Raw genomic sequence first — 10,203 nt, forward strand, 5'->3', positions numbered from 1 at the left:
GCTATTTATTTGTTAAAATCTAATTTGAATCATTTCTTTATTTTGTTATAAACTGAATTTCATTGTGCATTTTTTCTGATTAAAAATGCTTACCAAAATTATCGACAGAATTTTGTAAAAATCCGATTGTAAAAGTTTTGATTATGGATGTTTGAAAAGAATAATGATAATATATAATGTATTTGGTGTTATAATGTTTGGTCGTCGGTGAAGAATATTATTAATAGCAGTTTGATGGTGTCATTGTCACTTTCAGTAACTTATGTGCTTTATTGTGCAAAAAGTTCTATCATTACCAAATCACAATAAAATAAAGTATAAATTATTGATTTAAAATTTCAAAAACAAAAAAATACATACTACCAAAACAAACATCTGCATCCACTTTTGAGTGCGATTAGCGTTGATGCATGAAACCAATACTCCATTCGTTCCACAAGAATATGCACTATTTCCTTTTATTCCGTCTCACAAATGTGCACTTTCTAATTTCAGAACATGTTTTTTTCCCTCTAATAAGGTATGACTTATTCTCCACTAACAATACTTCAATTACTTTTCCTCTTTATTTCTCTCTTATTTTACCAGTTGTGTATTAAAACTCATGCTCAACCAAGAATGTATACTCAATTTATGATTATATACACTTTACAAATCTTCATCAAACATTTATATTACTATTAATATTAATAATTCAAAAGGTCAACATTGAACGTTTATTTTATGCAATGAAAAGAGTACTACTAATTTATACTGTAAATCATAATCTCCAAAATAAAATGTTCGTTATTTGATCAATTCCAGTAGATGCCTTTACACGTTCGAACATACACAACTTCAAAATTAGTAGTGCCTTAACATACACTATTAATTAATAGTCACAGTAGATGAACACTTGTTGAAAAGATTACTACACTTCATTGTTGCCCGAAGGATTAACTCAGTTGGTTTCGAAAGGATAGAGTGCAAGAGTACTAATACAATTCATTGTTCACTCCCAAGGGGGACCACTGCCAGCAGCATATCCTGCTAATGCCTTTATTAATCAATATCACAATACAATAACTAATCTGCACAACCAATTAAGACCATTGAATACCACACTTAATTTGTGAGGCCACAGTTAATCTTGGCTCTAATGCATACAACCTCCCACCACCAACCTACCTTCTTATATCCTATCAGACTACTCAAATCTCCAATTTATGGAGTAGAACTAAATAAAAGTGGAAATAATGTACCCTCCATCCAAAAAAATATAGGACATTTAGAACTGCACGAGAATTAATGCATAATTGCTAAAGTAAGAGAGATAAGGAGAAAATATAATTAAAATAGTGTTAGTGGATATTGTGACCATAATTATTAGAGTTTAACAGTGGACCCTAGTGGTATAAGTTGTAAATAAATTGATATATATGAGTAATGAGTTTGAGAGAACTTTTCATAAATGAAAGTGAGATAATTTTATGGGACGGACGAACAAGAAAAGTGTTCTTATTTTTATCAATCAAAATGTACATTAGAGTAGGGAAAAGAAACCATGAAACTCAGGATGGATAGCGCCAATGAAGACCGGGAATCGAAATTGGGGTGGCGCTATCCCTCCTGAGCTTTACGGACTCTCCATACTTGCTGGTGCATTACTTCAAGAAATTAAAACTGTATGCATGAAATTGAAGAAATCAAACGCCAACATGAGTGTGTTTGTGGTGAAGGAAAGGGGATTATGTGTGATTGTGTGGTGAGGGAGAAAATAATGACTTTAATGAGAATGGTGGGTGTATTTATAGTAATTTTGTAGCATGCGTGGAAGGACAATGTAAATTTATACTAATATTCTTTTCGATATTTTATTTTAGAGTGAACTACAAAAATGATCTCTGTACTATGGGTTTATCTCGCCCATAGTCCCTGAACTTTAAAAATATCGTCAGACATCCCTGGACTAAGGGTTTATCTCGAAATTGGTCATTTTGCCATTTTTGATACGAAAATACCCTTTTGAGGGTTTGGGAAATTTGGTCTTTTTACACTTTTAACATTTTAAATCTGATATTATTTCAGTGATGTACTAAATCTGATATTATTTCAAAATTATCATTCTTCTTCCCTTTTGTCATCCTTCACTTTGTTTCTTTATTTCAATATTAGATTTAATTTTATAAAATAAAATTTTAAATTTAGATTTTTAAATATGAATAATTTTTATTAATTATTAAAATTATTAAATAACAAAAATTAATAGTTTTAATCAATATTTGATAGTGTCTAATATTTAATCAATAAGGTATGCTGACGCCAACTTAGTTTTAATCAATATTTAATAGTTTTAATCATAAATAGATCATATAACACAATTATTCTGAAATAAATATGCATCTAATGTAAGACTAATATAATTTTCGTTTAGTTATTTGAAAACAATCAAAATTAACTAGAACATTTAAACAAAATACTCCTATATAAAATTTTTTAGTAGTATCGAATTTTTAATCAACTTCGTAATATATAATCACAAGCAATTATAACAATCGAACGAAGGCTAAGTAGAATAGCTCTTATTTTTCCATCATGATTAATATTATTTTTCTGTACTTCTTCGATTCAACTGAATATTATATTAAATAACAAAAATTAATAGTTTTAATCAATATTTATAGTGTCCATGAATTAATAATTTTAATTAATAAAAATTATTGATATTTAAAAATCTAAATTTAAAATTTAATTTTATAAAATTAAATCTAATATTGAAATAAAGGAACAAAGTGAAGGATGACAAAAGAGAAGAAGAATAATAATTTTGAAATAATATCAGATTTAATACATCACTAAAATAATATCAGATTTAAAATGTTAAAAGTGTAAAAAGACCAAATTGTCCAAACCATCAAAAGGGTATATTCGTATAAAAAAATGACAAAATGACCAATTTCGAGATAAACACTTAGTCCAGGGATGTCTGACAATATTTTTAAAGTCCAAGGACTATAGACGAGATAAATCCATAGTATATGGACCAATTTTGTAGTTCACTCTTTCTTTTGTTTAAATAAGTGGCACTGCTATACAGGGAGTACTATAAATAAAAGGTCCCAGCCGACTACGTACGTTTCTATTCATCTCATTTTGTAAATTGCAAGTTTCCTGCTCGAAAAATGGCTACAATAATTCTTACTTAGTACAAATTTATTCAACAACACATGCACATATTCTGAGTTTATGTAATGGCTGAGCAGTATTAATATTTTATTAAAAATATATACTCCATATTTCTTCCATTCCATTTTAAGTAGAGCATTTTGAATTTGGCACGGATTCTATGTAGTGTTGTTTTGTGAGTAAAGTTGGAGAGAATAAAGTGAGAGAGGAAAAAAAATAGAGAATGTTGTTTCTATATTTAGAAATGTATCATTTAGCGTGGAACATTCAAAAAGGAAAATGTGTCAGTTAAAGTGGAACGAATGCCGTAGTATTTATTATTTTCATATTTCATTCTCTTTATATTTATTTATTTATTTATCTCTTTTATTTTCTAACTCTATTTATTTCATTAAACACCTTAATTTTGAAGTTGAAAAGAAACATTTCAGTTACCCCTTCTGTCCTTAACAATAATAGTATTATTTTTCTAATTTGAACAAAATTAACCACTTTTATTTTTTGGTAAGATTTTCTCTTTTATAAGGTGGATCTATGTCACGACCGCACTTTCTAAGGATAGAAAGTCCGGTTGATCATGACTAGGGGAGGATGAAAGAAGTAGGGAAGAAAGGGGAAAACTGTGGCATAACTGAAACTTGAACCGAAATAACTCAAATAATATATATCAAAGTGCACGATACAAAGAGCGCAAACTCGACTTTCACATTGCAGCGGAAGAGTCAAGAGCAGATAACGTCGTGTATGGAGACACGTCGCATCCGAGTACTATTCTATCGAAGGATCTTCATCGTCTATGCTCAACACCGCCCGCCGTCATCACTGCTCAACCTTCACATTTTTAAAACATATGCAGGGCTGAGTACTTGGTGTACTCAGTGGACACGTGCCGAAATATATTTTACTGAGAAACTAGTTTTGTCTAGCCACTCTTTGAGTGAACTCGGGGTTTTAAGAAAATGTCCGAGAACACTAAAACATTTTCCTTTTTTTTCCTTTTTCAAAAGCGATTTGTCGATTTTTCCTAGAACATATGTCATATCTGACTAACTCCTGGGGAACAGAAGCCCACTAACCTCCTAGTGAACAGAATTCACGAAACTCCTAGTGAACCGGAATGTATGGGCTTATCCCACTTACAAACCCGAATTCACTAACTCCTGGTGAAACGGAATGTATGAGCTCATCCCACTTACAGTACCGAATTCACAAAACTGAAACTCCTGGTCTAGTAGGGACATCGCCTTGCTAGTCAATCAGATAGGCATTATTCAAAACAAAACATGGCTTGACATAACCTTTGCAACTTTATTTTCCTCGTAAACATATTTGGAACAAACTCATTTCTATCGGTCAAAGCCGAACTCAAATCTTTCAATACTTCATTTTACTCGCAAACATATTGGGAACAAACTCATTTCTATCGGTCAAAGCCGAACTCAAAACTTCAACAAAAGCTACACTTCACAAGCACTGGTAGAGCAACACATAACATCATATAATAACACCAAGCAAATAGCATTTTTCATAATACTTCACATTAAATAGCAAGCCCGCACTTAACATCACATCTTAAATAGAAGCACACAAAAAATACTTCTCATAAAACTATAAACATACTTTAAACAGAAAGCCTTAAAAATATCTTAGTTCGAAAGCCCACAATCATATATCACAATAGAAAGCTCGAAAAAACTGTATAATAACTAGAAAGCCCACGTAAAATACTTCTCGTAAAAATTGTAAACATACTTTAAACTGAAAGGTCACTAAAATACTTTAGTTCGAAAGCCTACCTCATTCGCTTAAAACTCCTGAACTTGAATTTTCCTGACTCCACCCTTAACTTGCGAAGATAGCCTTTTGAAAACAACAACGTACTAATAAGACTCGAGAAATTCTTAAACTTTAATTAGAATTAGAATTAGAATGCATGCCCTAATTAAGCTTCGAGCCCACCAATTATTTTATGCCTCGGCCCAAGTAAGTACATCACTTAGTTATTGGAAAGAAATTGGCCAACTATTAATTTTTCCCCATAGCCCAAGTTTCCTTAAGGATTAAATCCTTGGCCCAATTCAATCAAGTGGCCCAATCTGCTCAAGTATACCCCCTTCATCGTTCCTCTCTCTCTCTAAATTTTGCTTCCTTGTCTCGGTTCTGCGGGATCTTCTCCAAAACTACGCCACCGGCACAGCGGTCGCCATCCTCCGCCGCCTACTCCGGCGGCGATTCCTCTCCTCGCGCGACGGAGCGCTTTGCTTCCTGTCGAAAGCTCCCCCCCCAATTTGATCTCTTTCTCGCTTCCTCAAATGGAAGCTCCGCAGCCATCATCGATCCTCAAGATCCAGCGCGACAGAGGGCCCGCGCCGGCGTACCGGGCTCTCGCCCTCGCTCCCAGCTGTTCGTTTGCTAGATGCGGTGAGCGCAACCCCTCCTTCGGCCTCCGTCGCCTCGCGCCAGTAGCTGCTGTCTTGTGGAGGGTTCCCGGAGCTCCGCCATTGCTCGTCCACCGCCGGCAGGGCTGCTATCTAAAGCTAAGTCCTTTTCCCCTACCCCCTTCACTTGATATCATTTTTCATTCTCGCTTTGAGCTATTGCGTCATTAAAGGTGTTGGTAAAAGGATGTTCTATATTCGTGATTCTTGGGAGGGGAATCCAGTTTACTGTTATTGTGTGAAGATCTTGTTAGCCTTAAGTTCCTATTTGTGATTTGCCTAAGAGGCGGTAGACGGGCATCACCTCAATTTGCTACTGTTGTGAGACCTCTTGTGTATTGCTTAATTAAGCTATTGTTGTGGATATCCTATTGAACTTCTATGTTCTTGGCTATCTACTTGGTCTACATGATGCAAGAGTGTATTTTCAGGTTACCTTGCTTGGTGACCTTTCTCGGTTGTGGACCGATCTCTCGCCGCCCTCGCTCCTCTTCCCTCCCCTTCGCTGCACTTCTCGCGATAGCGTCGAATTATCTGGGAGAAGGGAGTGGTGAGGGGGCTTGTTTATATAGCTCTCACATATTGGCATATTGTGCCTGATTTTTGGGAGGTGGTGATGCTAATTTTGGGCTGTTCCTTAGCTCCCTTTCGACCTTTGTGATACTGCTACTCTTACTAAGTTGATGAATGTTTGGGGCTGCCCTCCTTGGCAGTTTTCTCCCAGCCTTGGTGACGGAAAAAAGGATATGATTCATGCTCATTTTGAGTATGAACATTGGGTTCATTCTACTATGCTCCTTTGTCCTAACCTCTACTTTGGTGTAAGAGGGGAATGTGACGAAATGGCTGTCTTACTGCCTGATGAGGCAGCCTCTTGGCTGTACAACTCAGCCTGTTTACTCTCCATGTTCAATCGAGCTGGCCCCCTCCCCTTCCTTTCTTATAAGTCACTTTTTCTAACCCCATTTTTGTGTTGATTTGCACGCCTAGGGGCTGCCCCTTTTGGAGTTTTGGTGGAGGTGGAAATCGAGAAAGATAAAGGAAGAGAAGAGAAGAGAAGGGATTTACTACATCACTCACTTTGTCTCATTGCTAGGTTTAGCAATTGTTTAAGCATTAGGTTGGGAATAGCTCTTGACCAAGTCTTAATTAAGCCTCTAGCTTGATGTTGGCTCCTTTCAAAGCTTAGAGTAGGATTAGTTGTTATTTTGTTCTCATTGTGTGGGAATCGAGACATGTTTCACTTGTATTTCCATCATTCTTGGAAAAATACTCCTCAAGTATGTTTCTATTTTTCCAACAAATTGTAATTCAGAATTTAAATTTCCTTGCACTTTAATTTCCAATCGTCTCTTCATCCTAAATTTTTATTATACTCCAAAATCCGTGCACGAAAACTCGGGGTGTTACAATCTAAGTTTTCAATAATAATATTATAATTATTTTTTATTTTTATCTCTCTTTAACTTTATTAATTTTGATACAAAATTAATACTATTTTATATATCTAAAATTCCTTGTTTTGTGGGACTGAAAAAGCATACACTATAAGAATTATACTCCTATTTTTTAATTCATAATCTGCATTTGGAAATCGTATGGGACGGATAAGATGTGAGTTATGTAATCTGAATTTAGACTTGTAAGGTCAAATAAAAAAAGAACAATTCTTTGCTTCATCATTACTTCCCCCTTTTCGACTAATCTAGAGGCTAACCATGATGAACTTAAGGTTTAAATTTCGTTGATCAATTTGACATGTTAGATCTAATCTATATATCACATTCTTGACTTTATTGGAAATACATCTCCCATATCATATGTTACCCCTTTAAATTATTGTCTAACTTTTTTGTTAATTTGTTCTTTGCCTTTCCTATAGTAGAATTTGTGTTCAAAATTCTATATAAAATTCTTCTTACAAATCTCAAACTATTTAACACTCAATACCCTATTATTCCCTCTGGTATCCTATAGAAGTCTCATTTTGACTAGTACATGTTTTAAGAAATTGTGTGACATTGTAAATAAAGATAGGAGAAAAATTTAGTGGAATATGAGTCATGCATTTATATATTAATTTTATAATAAAAATATAAGTGTATTGAATTAGTGGAATATGTTGTCTATTTACTATAAATAGTAAAAATGGAATAAGACTTCTAATGGGAACAAGACGAAAATGACAAATTGTGACTTCCATTGAGAACTGGCGGGAGCACTACTTTAGAGGTCATCTTCATTCCAAATATCATTCAACTAATTCAACCACGCCTTTAAATTCATTATCTAATTTTTTCGATATCTCTTTCTTCACTATGTTCTCCTTTAAATATTGGAAAGTATAGCCTATGGTTAAATGGACCGGTGGGGTGTTGAATTGTCAAGTTGAGGTAACTCAAGGCATCCTCGAACCAAGATCCTGGATACACCACTAGTAGTATTTCTGTTCATATTTTCTATTGTCAAATATATTAGTAAGCATATTTGCTGAGTATTTATATATATTTTTAAAATTTTAATTTTATTAATGAATATTGTTTGTAGATTCCTCGTGACTCTTGCAATTCGAAATGCGAAAGTTTCTGTGAGACTCTTTCTAAGAAGTACTACTACGTGTGTCGGTGTATGAATTAGTCAAGCGGTAGAGAGGTTAATGTCTGATACCTTTAAAATTTAAATTCATTACTCATCCAAAAATATTAAAAAATACTCCCTTCGTCCCATAAAAATATGTGCACTTTCCATTTTCGCATTTTATTTTTGGAAAGTTATATCAATTTAATAATGTAGGTCCCACTATCCACTAACACTACTTTAACTACCATTCTCCTCATTTCTCTTACTTTACCATACCATTCTCTTTCCTCTCTTTACTTTACCAATTTTATCTTAATTCTCGTACCATATCCATTGTTCATATATTTATGAGACGGATGGAGTAATAAAGTTCTGCTGTCATTTAGGCTAACACTTTGGCGTTTATGGAGCATTTCTTTTCGTAGTGTTAAGTTTTATTTGTGATATTTTTGTAATGTAGTTTTTCATGCTACTTAATCACAACCATCTACATGAATGATACGGACAATAAATTGCAATACACAAATATGAAAATGAAAGTTGACTAGACAGAAAAGAGAGATAAATAAGTGTAGAGCTCTGTTTCACTAATTATATATTTGGTGGGAGTTACATCTCACAAGTTTGAAAAGACCTATGCCAAATATCTGGTATTAGTCCTATTTTATGACCACATTTCACTACCCACTTTATATTTCATCGTTTTCGATGTCGTTTCAACTTACCTACAAATAAAAACAAAAGTTTAATGTTGAATTCGTGATGACCTTACTCTAGCTACTTCTATGTACCATCAACTTTATTCCATAATTGATTTTTATGTATTCATGCATGCAACTAAATTATTAATTAGAAGAAAGAAACAGATAAAAAAGATAGAATCTAATCCACATGCAATGGACGCGTTTTATTTGCACTAATTATGAATGGTTTTGATTTTATATGTGATTTTAGACTTTGAACTATGCAATATTTTATTTTCAATAATATGTGATTTTGATATTTTAATTATATAATATTAATCTAAATGAATTTTGTGTTTTTAATTAAGTTATGTATTTAATTTAATTAGAGTATACATAGAAAAAATAGGATAGAAATCTGTGAATAATGTAAAAGGATCGAGTGGTGTAACATGCATAATTTTATTGACTAAAAATAAGTGCATTTTCCTGAACATTTCATCGGTAAAAATAAAAGAAAACGAAAGTACTACTATATCATAAAATGTCGTGAAACTTTTACTTCCTATCCACAATCGAGTGGGATGCATATAGACGTCACCACGGTTCGGGAACCGGCGGTTAACGGTTCGGAACCGCCGGTTCCGGTTCAAGAAAAGCATGAACCTGAACCGGCCCGTCCTAGGTTCGGCGGTTTCGGTTCCTGAACCGTGAACCGGCGATTCACATAAGCCGCCGGAACCGCCGGCTCCTATCCGGTTCCGGGCCGGTTTCGGGCCGGTTCGTCTGGTTCGGCGGTTCATGTTAATTTTTTTTACATTGTAATTCAAGTAAAAAATGTAAATATACTTGCATAAATAAAATTACAATAAAGCGATGTACAAATGCAATTTTATTGATACAAATTACAACTTCAAAATTACAAATTACAACTTTAAAATTACAAATTACAACTTAAAATTTACAAATTACAACTTAAAAATTATAAATTACAAAAGACTTAAAGTCTTGATTACAATTTACAAATTACATATTCGAAACAAAGGGGAGAAAAAAGAAATAAAGGAAAAGGACTTGAGCTCAACTTAAATTTAAAATTTAAGTTGAGATGCCTACGTATCCTCAATGCTCAATTGTATTTTGGAATCAAAGTCCACGTAGTTATCTTACCTTGTGATAAGTCGTATTCTAGGCCTTGGTTACTGGTCAGTATAATGTGCATAATTGGAATATATCTGCAAAACAGTTGCTAAAGTGTGCAGGGAAGTGTTCTAGCCAGTATGGGAATGTTAGGAGAATTCAGGTGAGAAGGGCGCCTGAATGTTGTTATCCTGACT

At 33.7% G+C, this 10,203-nt stretch overlaps 1 long non-coding RNA gene across 1 annotated transcript; it reads right to left on the reverse strand.

Annotated features, from left to right (window-relative positions):
- Window positions 1–3,803: 3,803 nt before the first annotated feature.
- On the reverse strand, window positions 3,804–6,954 carry LOC121792089. Its single transcript, XR_006048831.1, has 2 exons — window positions 6,040–6,954; window positions 3,804–5,025 (listed from the first exon to the last, which is right to left on the reverse strand). It is a non-coding gene; the product is annotated as an uncharacterized LOC121792089 (long non-coding RNA).
- Window positions 6,955–10,203: the final 3,249 nt, after the last annotated feature.

Source organism: Salvia splendens, chromosome 2, assembly GCF_004379255.2.
Source record: "Salvia splendens isolate huo1 chromosome 2, SspV2, whole genome shotgun sequence".
NCBI classification, from domain to species: domain Eukaryota; kingdom Viridiplantae; phylum Streptophyta; class Magnoliopsida; order Lamiales; family Lamiaceae; genus Salvia; species Salvia splendens.